Raw genomic sequence first — 19,575 nt, 5'->3', positions numbered from 1 at the left:
AACCATTGCCTCCCTCTTCAACCTTGTTATAATTTGGCAGAAAAAACAACGCACTGCAGACCAAATCTACAAAAATCTTTCAATTTGCCACTGAGTGGGATCAAAACCCAGAAGCACAGGGATGAGCTCATGTCCCTCTCCTGTTGCCCTGATGTCCCCCTGCCCTATGCAGAGCTCAGGGCCAGCACGTGCTGCCCTGTTTGGCCCCATCACTGTCCCCACGACATCTCACCCCACTCAGCTCCTCTGTCTAATGTAATGTGACTGAGATGAAGAAACCTCCTGCTCTCCAGAGATCGATTCTCCTCGAGCACAGCACATAAATGAATATTTTACAAGCCATATAAATGCAGGCCTTTCCATTTTTCCTTTCCAGTTCTGCTGTTCAAAGGCAGATGCTGGTGCCAATTTACAGAGTTCCCATCTCAGGAGCAGGCAGAGATTCCAGCCCCTCACCAACCTCCCCCTGGAGGGCCCCCTCACCAGCTCCAAAAATAACCCAGGCTGCTGTTTGGTGGGTAATTCTGACAGAATTCCAACTGCTGCTTAGCTGGAACAGCTGATTATTAAAAATGTGGGATATTCCAGGAAAACCTTCCTGAGGTCCTGAGCATCAGCGCCCTTTTTGTTGGGAAAACCCAACTGCACCAACACTGCTGAGTGTGAAACCTCCTTTAACAAGAAACCCGTCTCACTACAGTTACATTCCTCAGCATCCAGTGGTCAGTAGCTAATAGGATGTACCTTAAATGTGGCTGTAGGGAACTAACACTTGGCACCTCCAGATCCCGCTGCAATGGCCCTTTGCTTTTGACTTCAAAGGCAATAAAAAAGTAATATTGAGATCAAAGCCTCCCAGCACAATCACACTTTTTGAAGTTTGAAAAGCACAGAAATTGGAGGCGTTTTAGTTGGCTGGCTCTTGTCATTTTTTTGAACTCCTGAGCACTTTGTGCCACTGTTCAAACTTTTGATATAAACTCGTGTTTTGATGCACAAGGATCTGAAGATGCTAGGGAATTCCAGATTAATCCATGCTGACAGTAAGGGCTCTCGTTACCTTTCCATTGATTTTGCAAGGTCTGGAAAAAAAAAATAAGCAGGAGGCACTATTTTATGGCTTTTCTGTGGCACAGGCTGCACCACACATCCAATTTTGGCTCAATTACCAGGACATGTCCATGCTTAATACTCCAAACTATAAAATTTCAGTAGCAAACATTTTGATCAGGCCTTGAAATCCGTATAATGTAGAGATCCAAAATCATATCAGACGGTGCTGTAAGACCTGATCGAGTCAAATTCCTCTTGAAAAGCAAAATATGGGCAAAGCAGAGCCAGGCCCTGGAGTTTGTGGAGACTGTGGAACAGAAGCTGTCAGCATTCCTTGTTCAGAATTGCTGAAAGTCACATTACATCCCATGCTTAAGTGTTCAGTTTGGAACCTAAATTGCTTTTCCTTTAGGAGGGATAATCTTTGGATGGGCAGAGCACGTTGTTAACCCCGTTTGTCCAGAGGACTGTCCTGGGCAGGTAAAACGATTTCAGGTCTTGGCAGTACTCTGAATATCCAGGGGGCTAAAGGAGGCCAACATCCTCTTCATGCACTGCAGGGCCCTTGTAAATCATGCTCTCTATAGCAATAAATCTGTTTACTTTTGTTATGGTTCTCCCCTCGCTCTCTGGCTGCTTCTGTTTTCTCTCAGAAAGCACTTGATGGTACCATTCTCTGTCTGTTCGCAGCATCATAAAGTGAAATTCACTTCATTGATCAGAAGATGACCTCTATCCAGTGCCTCTTAGATTAGAGATAACAGCAGGCTGCTGTCTCCCTGGGAAATAATTTCTTCAGCTTCTTCAGCTCCTCTTTATTATGATTGCTTCCTAACATATCACTTAAAAACTGGAACGGAAAACAAATGAGGATATCTTCTCCACTGTTTGTATTTTGACTTCCCAACAAACACAGATGCACACACACTGCAGCACTTGGTGCTTTAGAATAATTCATATTTTCCTGTGGAAGATGAAGAAAATATTTGACTGTAGACAAACGAGCTGAGGAAAGGGGTAAAAATGGATTGACATAAAACCTACATTTTGCCTGAGAGACTTTATGCTTTAAACCAGGAAAAATGGGAGATGTACATTCATGTGAAATTTAAACTGTGCATATTCAGGAACAGGTTTTTAAATATCAGCAATAAAGATCATGTTGGAATACATTATCACATTCTGCACTGGAGCATGTGTTACATATTTATAACAAGGAAAGCGTGCAAGACTAATCATACACTATGAATAATGCCATGTTTTTCCAGGCAGATTTGCAAAGTGTTATCCCAGACATTCCCTTCTGCTGGGGGCAGGAGGAAGCAGAGGCTGTTCCAGCACTCACCACTCGGCTGCTCAGCATCCTCTGCAGGAGGATCCCACTTCAAAACGGGAGGTGTGCAGTGACATTTATCTGGAAATAGGCATAAATGTCTGTATCCTTTCGGCTATTTCAGGCCTATTGCTGAGCTCAGGAGAGGTTCAGTTGGCAGCAGTTTGTTCCCAGAGCCCTGGATGCTGCTGCCTTGGCAAAGTGATGGGATTTCTGGAGGGCTTGTCAGCCTCAGGAAAGCCCCTCAGCTGCAGTCTCACCATCCTCCACTTCCCCAGACTGAAGACTCTACTCTTCAGGAATTACATAAGCTGCTCTTTTCTCCCCCCCACCACCAAAACTTGGAGTGCCTCAGACACTGGAATGGGTTTTTGACAGCTGACCTTATTTTATCAAGTAATTTATAATTAAAGCTCTACAAATCCGATAGTGTCTGACACACACACAGCTGAAATACTACACGAATATATGACCCAAGCAATGCCACTTTTATGAGCTGTTTGCCCTAACATGAGCTACTCAGCACCAGCCCTTGCCAGAGTACTGAGCTTTTCCTCCTTTATTTAAGGACAGGGAACTTTCAAAACAGGAAGAGTGGAGAGAAAATGCATTCATTCCAGGCTGTGGTGTGTGCCAGGGCTGCTTTCACGGGTTGCACAAATCTGCCCCCACTTTTGGGGATCCACATGGAGATTTCTCAGCAAGAAACTCAGACTGGGTTTAAAATGCCAGCTCTAATTGGGATTAGCCTCCCAATCTCAGACTGGGATTAAAAGAGTGAGCAGGAGAACAAATACTGGTGGTAGTTCTGGCCCTGGGCTAGTGGAAGGGGTCCTTGCCCAAGGCAGGAGGTTGGAATGAGATGATCTTTAGGGTGTCTTCCAATTCAACCCATTCTGTGATTCCATGACTTGTTCTGAAAGAAGGGGATATGCTCAGTGGGATTAAGGATCAGATTCCACAGAGGCTCCCCATAAATACCATCAGTTTTTATCAATATTCTGCACCAGTAGGTGAAAAACCTTTCAAAAATATTGATAGCACACCGAACACAAACATTTAGCACTTGGTTGGCCAGCTGTGACTTGGTTTTAACTTCAATTTTGTAAACAAAATTTAACTTAGCCAGTCCTCTAAATTCAGCCCATTCCCAAGAGAAAAGAGCAGCATTTACCAAAGGTCAGTCTCCACCACAGACTCATGGGATGAAGAAAGTCTGGGCATCCTCCATCTAAGAAAACATCATCTGTGAATCACTTCTCTTTTAGCATGAAGAAAGTCCTTAGGAAAGGCTTCTCCTCTGCTGTGGGATTGCTCTGGGATTGAGGCTCTGCTGTAGATTTGTTCCCTAACATCCTATGGAATAATACCAACGTTAATTCAGAAAATGTGTTCTGCACAAAACTTCCTGTGCACTCAAAGATGTCATGAAACTCCCTTGTGCTCCCTTTCCAAAAAAGAAATGGGTTAGTGACACCTTCACTCCCTTTTGGGTGTGAGGAACCCAAATTCTCCCATGGCCAGGCCTGTTTTGAGCTGGCCAACTCACAGGGCTGGTGACAGACACGTCCCAGTGCAGCCCCTGCTGTTGTTGCAGACAATTTTACCCGATCTGTGATTTTCAGAACTCCCAAAAACACCCAGCTAAGTTGACAGACACATTTGCTGTGTGATGGTGGCTCTGCGATGCTAATATTGGCTGCTGCCTGACATTTTATATAACAACATTTATATAACAATTTCTAAGGTCTGTGCTGCACCACTCGATTCGAACCCAGCCGTTCCATTTGCTCCCCTTATCAAACTCAAAGCTGGTGATGTATCAAGTAATATCAGAGAAGACAAATTATGCCACTGTTTATTTACAGTTTACAACCCTGCAGTCAATGTACCTCATGCAGGAATTGACCTGTGGAAGAACTATAGCAGCACATTATTGGTGCAGCAGTAAAATTGATGGAAATTGATGATGCCTGAAAAACACACAATTACAGTGTCTTGATTAAAAATGGAGCACATTTCAATGAACTTTTTCCCTTCTTCTCGTGATTATGATACACAAGTACTAACATTAATGGTATTTTTTTATATAATGAACCATAAAATTACAGTTGGCAGTCAAGAGCACTCTAGCAGATAAGTAAGGCAATTTTCCTCATCATTTTTCCCTTTGTTGTCAATCTTGTTGCATAGCCCATTGCCTTTTCAATGAGCTGTAATGTGAATATTCAAGATCTTGCTTTTCTCCAGTGTATATATTCCAGTTGAAATAATTCAGTTTCATGCTACCCATTTTAACGTGTTTTATTAAACAAACTTCATCTTTTTAGGTTTTCCACTCATACCAGAACTTGCCTGAGCATTGACAAAGAGAATAATGGCATTTAAATTGTCCAGGTTTCGGGCAGATCAGCAAAAGTGCTTATTGAGCTTGCTGTGCAAACAGGCTTAAAAGTTTGGGGTTGATTTTGCTCTAACACTGCCTGTCTCTCTTTACAGGAGGTTTTACGAAGTTTAGACTTGTTTGAATAGTTACCCATGTAAGTATGACAATCCAATTAACTCTCAGAACCAAGTTACAAGACACACACATTAGAAGTATTAGCTCTCATATTAAAGCGCTTTAGGAAATATTTATTTCATGCTATTTCCTGTGGTCTGGCAATTTACAGCTCTTGATGTAAATTATCATTACTGAAGGATGAGAAATGAGTGAAATGTTACATAGCCTCATCTGTGTCTTATTTGGCATAAAAAGGCAATAAAAATCAATATATTGTATAGTTTTGAGTTAGGAAAAAGAAGATGTGAAGTGCTCTTGAGGGGAATTATTTTCACTTCCCACATAAATAAGTGACTGTGGCCCATGGCTGGGTCTAGTGGGAGGTGTCCCTGCCCACAGCAGGGGGTGTTGGGACTAAATGATCTTCAAAGTCATTAACTTTCCATGATTCTGTCATATACTCACAGCTTCCTCCTGCTCAGGCATGAAGGAGGAAGTCCAGGCTCAACTGAAGACAAAAGCTTGGTGGGTATGACCTTCTCCAAAGCCTGCAGTGCCGGGCAAAACAGATCTTTCACAAAACAAGTTAGAAAATGGAACTTTTCTGTCCCTTCGCTGCAGGGTTTGTTCAGAGAGCTCGGCAGTCAGGGAAGGAGATTATGCAGATAGCTCAGACCTGATAAAGATCAACATTTTATCCTCAACAGTAGGGGCACAGTCATGAGAAACTCAACTTCTGGACATGCCCAGACCTTGTGCCCTCTGACAGTCAGTGCAAACTGCCAATTGTTCCCTGATTCTCGCTCAGTCTCTCCTGATCAGCTCACTAGCCTTCCTCTATTATTTGGGATTCACCAAGGACAGATATTTTTGGTTCTTTACCCACTTAGAGGTGAAGAACCATAAAGGTAAATCACCTATGGAACAACAAACCAAATTTAGGAGGTGAGCCTTGTTTGCATTTTGGGTGTCTGTCACCATGTGAAACACAACATTTATCCTCAGGAGAGAAAAAGCCCTCCAGGGCCTCCTACATGGCTGATTTAGGTTTCTTGAAATTCTCAACTTAATTGAATTTAGGCCTACATTCTGTAGTATTTAAACATATTAAAATATCTTGGACTTCAACTGTTTCAAGCTTTACTTGAATAACCACACAGAATTCTACGGCTCACAAAGGTCTCTAAAAATACAAGACAAAACAAAAAGAACTGCTTAAAAAAAAATTATAAAGGCCTGAAAATAATCTGCAGAGTGAAAATGAGACATCAGGACTGAACAGGACAGATTGGAGAGTGAAGTGCTGCGTTTTCAGGGCTGCAGCTGTGATTCACCCATTAAAACCAGAGCATCTGGCAGCCAAACAGCTGCATGTGGGCTCAGTGATGAGCTGAGGGTGCCACAGACCTCCCTCTCCTCCAAGAGCTGCTCTTCATCCAGGAGCTGAGCCATGGATAAATCTCCCTGCTGGGATGAGCTTCACCTGCTTTCTCCCAGTACAATGCAATCAACATTTTTTTTGTTTTCATGTTTCTTTAGCAGCTGATTCCCAAATGCTTTGGGTTTGCACGACCTACGTGAGACCTTTTCAGGCCAAGATATTTTTTTAAGGTTTGTGAGTTACAATAGAAAACGAGCCAGTCTGGGAGTCCCTGTGAGCAGGGTCATTGTGGATTTGGTTTGTTTGTTTCTTGAATAATGTGGGAGTTTTTTCCCCCCATGGGCTCCTGTCTGCAGGAAAACTGGAGAGGCAACTTTTAGTGTGTCACACCATCATTCTCCTGAAGAGACAACTGCTGTTAGAATTTCCTGGTGCTATTAATTCCCATTAGGAGCAAAGCTGAGGCTCAGCCTTTGAACGTGCAAAGTTTGGAAGAAATTGTTGTGAAGAAGCGAGGCCACCTTCCTGGTGAAAAGAAGCAGATGAGAGTATGCTGGCTGCCTCTCCCGGAGGCTTTGGAACAAGGGTTAGTTTTATCCAATTTAAAGTGAACATGGAATAAACTCCAAGCACTCATGGAAGTACTTACACAATTGTATCAACTGTGAGTCACACAACTTCCTCAGTTTTCAGCTCCAAAGCTGCTTCCTTTCCTAACACAAAGCCTAAAGTTGACCAAAGCCTATTTTCAGAAGAAACCACCAGGATGTCCATCACAGACAACTTGTAATCCCTGAGTAGCAAGAACTCACTGTTAGTTTCAATGGCTCAGATTTCAAGTGTAAAAGTTGGTTTTCAGCCAGACCAACTCTATAAAATAAATGAGTTAAGACAAATAGCAAATAAACTTTGTTATGAGGTGTGAATGATGGGATTTGTGTCTCTGATCTAGAATACCACTGGCCAGTAGGGAGTGGGAAAAAGAAAACCCCGTATGATGGCTTTTAATACCTGTCCATACAAATGTCACAAGCAGTTGTGGCTAATCCTGGCTCAGAGAGCTCAGAACAAAATGTAGGGCTGAGAAATGAAGAGTGTCAGCTTTGCAAAGAGCTAATGTGGCACAAGGTCAGGGTTGACAAACCAGCCCCAGCCCCATGCCTCAAATATGTCCAGGGCTGCGTTAGCCAAGAAAGATAAATGAAGAAACTGTCAGCCAGCTCCAGTCTAAACAGTGGAACAATTTAAACTAGAGGGGATCATAATCTGAAGCAATTTGTTTCATACTGTGCAATCATGATAAAGAAAATCTCAATGTTTCTCCATCAATTGGGGGTGTAAATGGGAGTCTCAACCAAAAAATCTTTCATCAGAATAAAAGTCACATTTCAAGGACAAGAACCACATTTTAAGTGCAGTGGAACAGCAGATATGAGAAAACAATTTTGGTTTGTGGGACTAAAAATGCTGCCAGTTGTGCTGTCTGTTTGGAGGGAGACAGGAACAGGAAATACTCACGAGATGTGCTCAGTAACAAGTCAGAAGAACACTCTGAAAAACAAACCCATGCACATCCCCTGATGAGGTAAATTGCATTTAAAATCTGGTTCTAGAAGGAGGAGAGGGACTTTGAGCTTGTAAAGGATCCCTAATCAGAATCTCTCCTCTTTTGAATACCAGGGGAATGAAAGGAGCACACACAAATCATTATTTCTCATAGATTCTCTAGTGCTGGGTTCTCCTCTTCCATCAAAGACACCAGAGGGGTCTTCACCTTGAGCTACACAAGTAGAATGAGAACACAGCCAAAGAGAAGACCCTGCAAAAAGAAAACGGAATAAATAGGTTGTAACTTGTGCGTTCTGCTACATAAAAAGTGGTGAAATAACGGTGTGTGATAAAGCCACAAAGTGAAAGAAATTGAAACTTAAAATTCTCACTGATCCACTCTCATTTCACACTTCAGTTATAGATTTTTATTTCCTCTCGTTCGTGAATGTCTGATCTTGAGATTTCTCTCCCATTTTCCAGATTTTAATGAGTCTATCAAGACATTTGTATAACTCTGAGGAGAAGGTTATGCAAAGTTTGAAGTAAATTCAAATTGATGTTGAGTACAAGGCACTTCAACTTAATATCTATCTCCCGCTCTTAAAATGGCTTGTTATCACCTCACACTTCCCATCTCACATTGGCTATATTGAAATAAAACAGCTTCAGATCATATTATGTTATAGGATGGACTTGGCTGGGAGGGATCTTAAAGCTCATCGAGTCCCACCACCTTCCACTACCCCAGGTTGCTCCAGACTCCGTCCAACCTGGCCTTGGACACTTCCAGGGATCCAGGGGCAGCCCCAGCTTCTCTGGGCACCCTCACAGGCAACAATTTCTTCCTAATATCTAATCCTTTTATCAAATCTAGTGTTCCTCATAGGATACTTAATCCTGGATGCTGAAATGCCAATCTCTTGGGGTCACGAATGGTTCACCAGTGGTCATGTTCATCTGCAGTGCTCCTGTTGCTTCTTTTACAGTATAAAAAGTCAGAATATTTTTGAATTCATGTTTCATTTTTTTACTGCTCTTGTATTCACTACACAGGAGCAATAGCACAATGGGTACGAATATTCTGGACTTTTGCATGATAACAAAATCTAAAGTAACACCATAAATCTTCAATATTTGTTTCATTTCAGCTTCAACAGAATGACAAAAACACTCCTTGACAAACCTGTATATGATCGTCAATGATTTTTGTAAAACATTACTTGGTAGTACTAATGAAATCTATGGAATTGCTCACACGTTTAATGAGATGCATGAAATTAAGCAGTTTTTTGGATTGGGGGAGCTGAGATCTGATGGAGAGGAACACCACAGACAGCTTCAAAACACTTGAGATGCTAAAATTAAAGGAATTTCCTATCCCCAGCTGACAAAGCTCGCTCATCCTTGGGCTCTGACCTAACTGGTATTTCCAGGTGCAATATCCATGCAGATTTTATAACTAATTCTATTTTTCTATAATTCTTCAAGGAAATTGCACGGAGGGAGAAAAATCACAGGCAAAACCAGAAACAACAACAGCAAAAAAAGAGCAAAATAAAAAGAGGAAGACAGAGGAGACTGCTCTAAAATTAGCCTGTGTTGTAAGACCTGTCTCACAAAATGATTTTGAGGCTGTGGTGGTGTAAACCAAGCACCACTATTGACAGAACGATGACAGACGATCGACACGGGCAGGGAAGGATCCAGCCCCTGCACATCACATCCCTCTCGCTGGAATTTGAGCCCTCTAAGGTTACACAGAGTGGAGTCTATAAAACTCAACCTAAAAAGTGTATTATTTCTCAGAGGACACAAATGTAACAAGCTTTTCCTGATGGCAAAAATCCAATTATTGTAGTAAAGGTTGTGCTCAGTTATTTCTCACTTCATGTCAAAGCAAATTGTAAAATGAGGTGCCTGGGATCTCTGCTACTCTACCTTTACTGGTACATAAACTTACACTCTCCCTTTTTTGTTGTAGTTAGTAAGAAAACAGAAGGGAAAACTGAAGGGGAATGTCATCAAATACTGGCCTAGAATGTGATATATAGATTTGTTTTTTTCATTTTTATTTCTCAAGAACTGCAAAAAAAAGTTTAGTGTAGATTGGATCAAATATATATTTTTCTTCACTGACAGAAATAAAGTTATCTTCATCTCTATTGGATTTTTCTTCTTAGATAGGAGTATATGTTAAACCAGTCCAACTGCTTTTTCTATTTGTTTGGCAGAGGAAAAGAAGAAATTCCACTTGAAACTAAAGGCTAAAGCAATTATTCCTGGCTGTATCTTTGTTTTCTGGGAAATGACAGTAGAGCTGGTGAAGAAAACTAAGTTATTTTTTTAGGAAATCAAGTGCATTAAGAATTGGTGAATTTTCTACACTGACCTTTGCAAATGATGGATGCCACAATCCTCCTTTCAATCATGGAATCAGGGAGGTTGGAAAAGATCTCAAAGATCATCCAAAGAGTCCAAGCTGTGCCCAGTCCCCACCTTGTCCCCAGCCCAGAGCACTGAGTGCCAGCTCCAGGCTTTCCTTGGACACCTCCAGGGATGGGGACCCCAAACTTCCCTGGGCAGCCCTTTGAGCTCTCAACAATGTGACCCCCTTGGACACCTCCCTCACATTCCTAACTTAGTGACATTCCTACAGTTGCTGTAAAATGCTTTTTTTCCTTCTTTTCCTCCTTTTTAACGTTCCTCTCAGATGTTATGAGGGTATTGGGTACCACGCCTGAAACACTGAGTTCTTCTCTCCTTTTTGGATCAAAATTAAGTTCTTTTTTTTATCTAGTGGGTTCTGACATACTGAACTATTTCTCTTTCTGCAGTAGCTGATATTTCAAGGTTGGATAGGGCTTGGAGCAGCCTGGGATAGTGGAAGGTGTCCCTGGCCATGGCAGGGGGTGCATGAAACGGGCTTTAATGTTCCTTCCCACCCCAAACCATTCCAGGATTCTGCGGTATGGGATGGGATAAGCCCCTCCCAAGCATCTCTGTTCTGCAGGATTTCATGCAGTGTCTACATTACTTTTTCTGCTCAGGCAGTCTAAAGCTGGGCTCGCTGCTTCACTCCCACTAATAAAATATGGAAATCCATCTCAGGAGATGGCTCACATACACTTCGGACAAGTCCAGCCCAGATCCTGCAGTAGGACCTAAGCTGGAAGCAATTCATGGACAGAAACAGAGCCCAAGAGCAGCTGTAGCAGCAGAAAATCCTGGGCTGCCTCCCTTTGCCAGGAATAAACTAAAAATCAGCTTAAAATCAGGGACTTTTCTGGGCAGCCCACTCTGACTGACCTCGCTTGAGATGACCTAACTCAGTGTAGGAAATTCTTTCTTGGCATTTGCTGAACAAGACTGAATCAAACAAACAAATCAGAAAGCCACCACGCATTAAAGTCTGACCTGCTGCCTCTCAGACTGAACTAAAGCCAGATTCTGCTTCACATCCAGAGTCATGAATAAGTTCTCTGGCAAATGGCCACTGCTAAGCCACATATAAAATGTAATTAAGCACAAAATCCAGCTGCCTTCATACTGAGGGGATAAAACAGCACCCAGTGGGGGACAGGACAGAAAAATTGAGCCCAAAACTTACATTCAAAGCAGTTTGCATTAAAAAGTTTTTTGAAGAAATGATCACATAATGTGAATACTCTGTTTTCGAAAGTACTTGGTGCTCACAAAGCTGTACTACCAATCAACTGGGAAGATGCTACATCCATATTTGAAAAGAATGTCTGTTTGAACATAGGAAGTGGGCATCTGTCTTCAGCTGGAGAGACCAATTTGGTATTATTCTGTTGAAGCTGACAGTTGTTTGCTGACTCCTAACAGTATGACCTACCTGAAGGTAGGAATATTAAATATTAAAACCAGATTATTGGAGTTTTCCACGGGAATAATTTTATTCTTCAGAGTTTACTTTCAAATCAACTTGTCTCTTTCCTTTGAGTTTGCCTCCAAAAGATGCTTTCTTCTCAGGATTACAGGATTTTTATTGGCTCTGCACTCACAAGTGTATTTAAGGAATGGTTTATACCTGTTGGTAGGAATTTCCCAAAACAAGTACTAAACATGCTGCTTTTAGCATGTTTGGGGAGGTGGGATAACCCCTTCCCAGCCATTCAAGACGTTTTCTCATTTTAATTGTGATTAGAAAACAGAGAGAAGTGCTGTCCATAGTGGTTTTGCGTTTTCATCCCAAATAGCTCAGAGTGAGATCCCTTTCCTGGTTTGAGCCCTGATATTCAGTAACAACCAAATTGCACCTTCAGTAATGGGCTTTTTTTCACTGCAAACTCTTCCAAAAACAAGGCAGCAGCCAAATCTCCGAAAGCTCTGCGGGGTGCAGTTATTTCTGACATCATGCTCTCGGTAAGACTAATACATAACAGACAATAAACCACCATTTGTAGGCGGCCAGACCTCAAGGCTACCTCTACACAACTGTCCTTTGCTCAACCTGAAAGGCTTTTAATAATGCTGTGACACTGCAGACGTGCTTACAGCAGCTGATATTTATTTCCTGACCTCAATCTCGTGACACAGGTCGGGCTCTTTGTCAGACACAAGACACGGCCTTGCCCACTGGCTGCTGTCAGAGTCCTTAAGTCTATTTTCATTTATCTTCACGAAAATCCTGGCCAAGTCAGAAGCTGCAGGGCTTCACTTGTGAAGTTTAGAGCAGGTTCATTTCTCAAATTAAAATTTTTTAGGGCCCTGGCTGTCAGAGCAATTTGCAGACACACCAAGCTCCGTCGGTGCTGCTGACACCCTCTGCCTCCAGCCCTGTCCGCAGCCGCTGGGATCCCTCTGCTCCGCTCTGCCCCGGAGCTGGGGATCACCAGCAGCAACTTCTGCCCCTGTTTGCCTTCTCCTTCACCCCAGCACATCCATGCTGGCCTTGTCCTTTGGATTTCATGGCATGTGTTTTATGCAGCCAGGTTTATGATGAGTATTTATGCCAAGTCTCTGTGGTGGGTGCATTTATCAGCCCAGCTGACAACAGGTATAAACCATTCCTTAAATACACTTGTGAGTGCAGAGCCAATAAAAATCCTGTAATCCTGAGAAGAAAGCATCTTTTGGAGGCAAACTCAAAGGAAAGAGACAAGTTGATTTGAAAGTAAACTCTGAAGAATAAAATTATTCCCATGGAAAACTCCAATAATCTGGTTTTAATATTTAGACTGCTTTAAACAGCATGCAGATTAAATTTGATATAGATGGAACTGCAGCCTCTATTTATTTGTATTCATACATACAGGAGCAACATAAAAACCTCTGGAGTTTGTGGAGGAGTCTGTAGCGAATTTGCAAATAACCATATCTGCAGCAGCAGTGTATAATGGACCAGTATAATATACTGGGGAAAGTTGTCACTTGTTTGGCAATTAACACTGATATAGGAGGGAAAGGAATGAGAGGATATTAACAGATTAATCTTGGGGCCATTTAGACTGCACTGAAGTGAAATGACAATTTTTCTCCCACTCCTGTTAGATCAGTGCCCTCTGCTGCTCACTGCCTGGCTCCAGCAGCTCCACTCTGCAGAACACAGCTCAAACCCACCTGAAATCCAGCCACAGCCTGGGATTTACACCGACAGGGAGGAGCCTTGCAGGGATTTGTGCTCTCAACACCATCTTTCCAAGGAAATACAGGCAACAGGGAGATTTAGCAGCAGCCTCTACTGACTATATTGCCTGGAAATGTAAGCATCTCTCCATGTCATAAACGCTGTGCTTCAGCCCAGAAGTCAAAGCCCCTCTGGTTGATGCTAAACTTCATCTTTTTCTCCTTTCTGATCAAGTGAAACATTTTTAATGCATTATGAAAAAGCAATTTGCATGTTCATACTGCAGCTGTACATTGAAATAGACTGTCTCACTTTGCAAACAGCTCCTGCCATGAGACTTGGCTGCTCCAAGAGTGAGGAAATTCTTCAGGTGAGTAAAACCAGCCTGGTCAAACCCATGGATTCACAAAGAAATGGTCCCTAGCTTGCTTTCAGCACTTCTTACTCACAGTCAGGATCTTACCTGCAATTGAGTGATGCCAAAAATGGATAAAGCCACAAAAGATTCTATTAGTTTTAAAATACCCCAAAACCTAAAAAACAACACATACAAGAAAGCAGAACATTTACAAAAAGAGAAAAAAATGACTAATTAACTAGGAAGTTTGACAGTACCTTGAGTTTAAACACTGACTGGAAGAAGGAACACATTACTCCATATAGAATACAAATTCACATAGCAATTATTGGTGCCTATTAATAAACTTTATATTTCATTCCTCATTTTTAGATTGAATTTTCAGCTTATAAGCTCTCTACAGCACCCTAAAAGGAGCTTGTAGCCAGGTGCAGGTCTGTCTCTTCTCCCAGGTAACAAGTGATAGCCCAAGAGGAAACAGCTTTGAGTTGTGCCAGGGGAGGTTTAGATGGGATATTTGGGAAAATTTCTTCACCAAAACCATTTCTAAGCCCTGGCAGAGGCTGCCTTGGATGGTTTTAAAAGATGTGCACATGTGGCACATGGGGATATGGGTTAGTGGTGGGATTGGCAGTGCCGGAGGAACGGTTGGGCTCAATGACCTTGAAAGGGCTTTTTGAACCTGAACAATTCTGTAATTCCATCCCAAAACATTTCTAGAAAATAGAGATGGGCTTCATAATTGTTTTTCCCAAGGTTTGCCACTCCTCAACTCCCCCTGTGCAGGATCCTGAGCACTTTGCCACTGTTTTCCCTTCTGTGCTATGAGAATGTCTTATTCCAGTGGGGTGCTGATACTGCTTGGGAAGCAATCAGGAAAAATATCACTGACCATTAGAGTGAAGAGTGAAAATGAGGAGCTGACAGCTTCTTTACCTGTCAGTAATCCCTTTAATAGAGTGAACACACGTGGCAAGGACACTGGGATGTGGGGACAAGTATCAGTGCATGGCTGAACACCACAAAGAGCAGCCCAGACCACCTGGAGCGTCCCAGCATCAGCACTACAGTGACAGCTCACCCAAACTCATCTGGAGAGACAAAGGGAACTGATCTTACACTTCTGGGAACAAATGGGACACCCACACTGGGCTCTGAGTGCCCTGTATGCCACCAGTGGGCAGGAACCTCAGTGCCAGGCCCCAGCCTGGAGCCAAGCCACATCCACAGCAGCTGTTGGGAAATCTCAGGAAGACTCAGGAAATAACCCCTCACCGTGCTCTTTTGTAGAACATGCGATTTTTTCTGAGCTTCCATGCTAATTAAGCTCCTGATTGTGCCTCTTCCTCCCCAATCCTTCCCCTTCCCTAAGTGAGATGTCAGCATTAGTGCTGATTCAGTGGCGCCCGCGGGCCGCGCTTTCGGGAGTTAACATTTGAGCACAACCGTGCTGCTGGCAAGGCCTTCCTTGGCACAAAGAGAGCCAGAAGTTTGGCAACTCCAGGCCAACATGGGCAGCAGATGTTTTTAATGCCAGCTTCCCTCTAATTGTAAAGCAGCAGCAGCAGCACAGTGGGAAGGGAGAATACCATAAATCTCCAGCGTCGGACTAGCCCACGAGCACATCAATTCTGCCACTTGTTAACAGAATTTGCTGACAGTCTCTGTGCTCTGTTGAAAATGAGTGGTGTGCAGGCCCATTTGGCTGCCTGAGAACAGACACAGCGAGCTCAGGCCGGGCTGGCAGGCCCAGGTTGCCATGAGTGGGTTCCTGCCCCACAGAAAATCGCAGGTGCTGGTTTGGATCACGGGGATGAGTCCTGCAGAGAGCAGGGCCTTGGTGCCAGGCACTGCTGCTCAACAGCACAGGGCTGGCACAAGGGATCCAAGTTCTGAAGGTGCAGCAGCCCTAAAAAGCTCTTCCTTCACCCTCAAATAAAGCCCCCAGTGCTCCTACAGCAGTGAGGGTCGAGTCCATGGAAAAGCCTTCCCCCTGCAAATATAATTTTGCCTTTGTGCCCTCACTTCCTCCATGCAGTCATCCACCATCTACTTTGCTCTATCCCACTGTACAAACAGAAGCTTTCCTGGGTGGACAGAGGTGTCCTGGACCCCACAGGAGGCCAGTTTGGCTCCTGTAGGATCAGCCACCTTTGCTCTTGCCCCCAGGGTGCTGAGCCTGCTGTGATGTATTTTCACAGGGTTGGGAAATCATTTCCTCAGATTTTTCTACAAATTAAATCCCTGTGATGATATTCCTCATCCTCAGGATTATGGCATCAGTCCTGCACATTAGTGCCACAACTGCTCCCAGGAGCAGAGATGTCCAGGAATATTCCCTGCTCCTTGTCCATTCTCCTTGTGCTGCTTTCTCTAAACATTAAGGGTTAAACCACCAACATAAAAATCGTGGCTCAGAGATGACCTGGAAAGCAAAGTTTATGAAACATTTATTTGCTCCTCTGACATCTGGAGGGAGATGCATCATTTAGGTCATGAATTTTTCTGTTTGGATCCAAGCTGATTGCTCACCCTGCCATACTCCACCCTCTGCTCCCCTGCACCTTGCAGCACACAACTAATTTTAAAAAGAGAGGATTTTTTAGGGGTTAACCCTTAGGAAAGCTTGGAAAGTGAGGTGTTTCCTTTTTTTTTTTTTCAAGCAGCAGGAAACAGGACTGTTCACAACAAGAGAAAAAGTAAGGAACGAGCATTTGAAGAGTGAGGAGTCAATAGGAAGGAAATAAAATATTGCATATTTATGAGTAAAACGAGAATGTGTCCTTTTGAACCTTGCAGGCAGAGGAATCTGAACTAAGTTAATCAATCACCAGATTATTGATAGGGAATAAAACCAACTTATCAGTAAGCAGCTGGCAAAGGAGGCAGAGGGAGAGACACACCAGGCCACTTTGGCTAAACCACCCAGGACAGACCCTGCTAATCTAAATCCACAGAGCAACGTCCTGCTCAGTGCAGCTAAACTGAGTTCCTCAGGCTAAAGATATTGTTTGTCCAATTTTGTTATCCTTATTTATAAAAGTGAAGGATAAGGACTTGACTTGCTGTGGCCAATGTCATTGCAAGACGTTCTCTCTTTGGCAGCAATGCACTCTCAGCCCCCATAAATGTTATGGGATAACTGGAAGGGTGTTTGCAAAGGAAAGGGTGAAAACTGCCAAAAAAGTCAAATCCCATCCACTTCTCCCTATTACAGTACTTCCCACGACAGAATCCCCTCAAGGAAGAGACTGTGTGAAAACAGGAGCTGCTTCTCTCTCTGACAGAGAGCGGATTGACAGATTCTGTATTTATTTTTAAAAAATGCCTAACTAAGCATCATTAGTCACCCATCATCCATATTTCTCTCCCTAAATGAGAGTACACAAAGTTACAGAGTCTCCAGAGAAAGCAGTTACAATATTAATTTCAACTAAATGACAACTAGGAGAAAGAAAAAAAAAAAATCAGCAGGTTCAAGGAATTCTCTTAGATCCTGATTAAGAAAACGACTTCACCAACACTGAAAACCACCAATCACCAATCTAATCTTTAAATGAGCTCCCTGGAAGGCACTGCCAGGAGCAAGATCCATGTAGGAATATATTTCAGCAGGAATGAACATGCAGGTTTTATGAGTGTGAGTCACAAGGGTTTGAGCAGAAAATAGGCCGGATCCTGGAGGTGGCACGGGCACACATGCACAGTCAGGCTGGCAATCCAGGGAGTTCTGCTGGAATCTTGGCACTGAAATCCATGGAGATGTAATTTATACCCCACTCCAGGGTCTGTGATCCCTCCCATACCACTGGGTGTTGTCCAAAGTCTCACTGAAATCCTAAATGACCTTTGCCATTAAAATGACTCACAGAAGTCATGGTTGGAAGGGGCTGCAGGAGATCCCAATTTCCCCATTCAAAGTAAAGCTCTTCCTGTTGGATTAAGTCAACTGCAGCTTTTTTCTAGCTAAGTTCTGAAAATCTCCAGGGATGGAGGTTCTGCAGCTCCCTGGGTAGTCAGCTCCAGAGCTGCTGGAGAAAATTTGGAAAAAGGGCTCCCCATCCTTTCCTGAGCTCCTGCAGAGCTCAGTAATGAGAGCCAATTCTCTACCACCTTGTTATTTTCCTTCTCAACAAGTCCTATGGTCTCCCATCTTCAGAACAACACCAAATATTTTATAGCTGCCAAAGGCACCCTGAAATATGTTCCTGCAAACACCAAGATGGATGTGATGTTGTATTTTAACTACACTGACTGGTTCTTGCCTTGGGTTTTGCTTTTATTTCTTTTTTTTTTCTAGCAAAGTAGCGCCCATTAAAAACTGGAATAATTCTAAAAGAGAAAAGGAGAAAAACCAATTCTTTTGAAATATTTCAAGGGATTTCCCTTTTCAAACCAGCCTCTTAGATCAACAAGGCCTGCTTAAAAGCTGTCTTCAAAAGGAAAAATCAACAAAGCCAAAACACCCTCAGCTTCAGAAGCTCTAGATATCCGTAATTTGTTGTGGAACTCACGCTTCTTTCCAAAGACTGCAAATGCCTCAGTTCCCATATCTGATGGGTTAAATGACACCTGGTTGGACACAATTTCTGGGACACAGTGCAGCTGGGAGAATTTCAGTATTTTTGCAGGAGATTTGTGGTATTTGCTGTTGGCTTGGAAAAATAAATGTAAAAGCTGCTTCATTTTCCATCCCTGTTGTGTAGTATCACCCAACTGAAGATGTAAATACAAGGAGCCCAATAAGAGCTGTATCCTATTTCTTGAAACTTCTCTCTGTGCTTTCAGATGTGGCAAATTCAAGTTTCTGACCCCAATTAAGCAGCTTCATCTCCATGCTTCAACCCAGGAAACAAATAGGTAAAAGGGGCTACCATATGTTTGGGGTTTCAATTCATTAAATCCTTGATCATGCAAAACCTTTTGAGAGCTACTACCCCATAAAATTCATACAAAGCTATAGTTTGTGTTGTTTGGAAGAGTCTTATTAAACACTTCCTCCAAAGAAATATTCCAACCTTTTGAGAATCAGCATGACACTGCCATGAATTATTCATGCAAGGCTCTGCAAGATGGGCAAGTTTCCTGCCAAGACGTGCACAGTGAGGGGTGTTATAAAACTGAAATTGGAATGTGGAGAGAACTGATCGAAATTATTTCAAAGACCATCTCTGTTGAAAAAAAAATACCCACAACTTCAGACCTTTAAACTTGCTCCTTCACAGTAGAGAGCCTCCTAAATGTCTCGCTTCACATCCACTCCCAAATTCCTCAATTTTAGGCTGTGCTCACACACCTGCTCTTAAATGAAGCCAGAATGGTGGAGGTGTGATTTCTGAGAGCCACTGACAAAATTAATTCCAGGGATTCTTAATGAGGCTGAATCTCAGGAAAATCTGGTGAGGTTTCTTTTGTCATCTTCATGCCCCAGCTGTGGGTGACAGCCCCCGGAACCCCCCCATGCCCTGGGCTGGTCCCAGCAGGAAAGGGGGGATTCTGCCCCTGCACCCCTGTGCTCAGGTGAGACCCCACCTGCAGAGCTGCCCCAGCCCTGGGGCCCAGCACAGGGAGGACCTGGAGCTGCTGGAGAGAGCCCAGAGGAGGCACCAGGATGAGCAGAGGGATGGAGAGGGAGGAAAGGCTGGGAGAGCTGGGATTGTTCAGCCTGGAGAGGAGAAGCTCTGGGGTGACCTCATTGTGGCTTCCAGTAGCTAAGGGAGCTGACAAGAAAGATGCAGAGAGACCAATTTCCAAGGGGTGGAGTGACAGGACACAGGGAATGGCTTCCCACTGCCAGAGGGAAGAG

At 43.2% G+C, this 19,575-nt stretch overlaps 1 long non-coding RNA gene across 1 annotated transcript in view; it reads right to left on the bottom strand.

The window, feature by feature from the left end:
* Positions 1 to 2,851: 2,851 nt before the first annotated feature.
* Positions 2,852 to 19,575, bottom strand: part of LOC138117538 (uncharacterized) — a 31,260-nt gene continuing 14,536 nt past the window's right edge. The window contains exons 2-3 of the long non-coding RNA XR_011154692.1: positions 3,561 to 3,742; positions 2,852 to 3,302 (exon numbers count right to left, since the gene is read on the bottom strand). This is a non-coding gene — a long non-coding RNA (uncharacterized lncRNA). The remainder of the gene's footprint in view (positions 3,303 to 3,560; positions 3,743 to 19,575) is intronic.

Source organism: Aphelocoma coerulescens, chromosome 12, assembly GCF_041296385.1.
Source record: "Aphelocoma coerulescens isolate FSJ_1873_10779 chromosome 12, UR_Acoe_1.0, whole genome shotgun sequence".
In the NCBI taxonomy this organism is placed as follows: Eukaryota; Metazoa; Chordata; class Aves; order Passeriformes; family Corvidae; genus Aphelocoma; species Aphelocoma coerulescens.
This window is presented reverse-complemented; position numbering and strand designations above follow the sequence as displayed.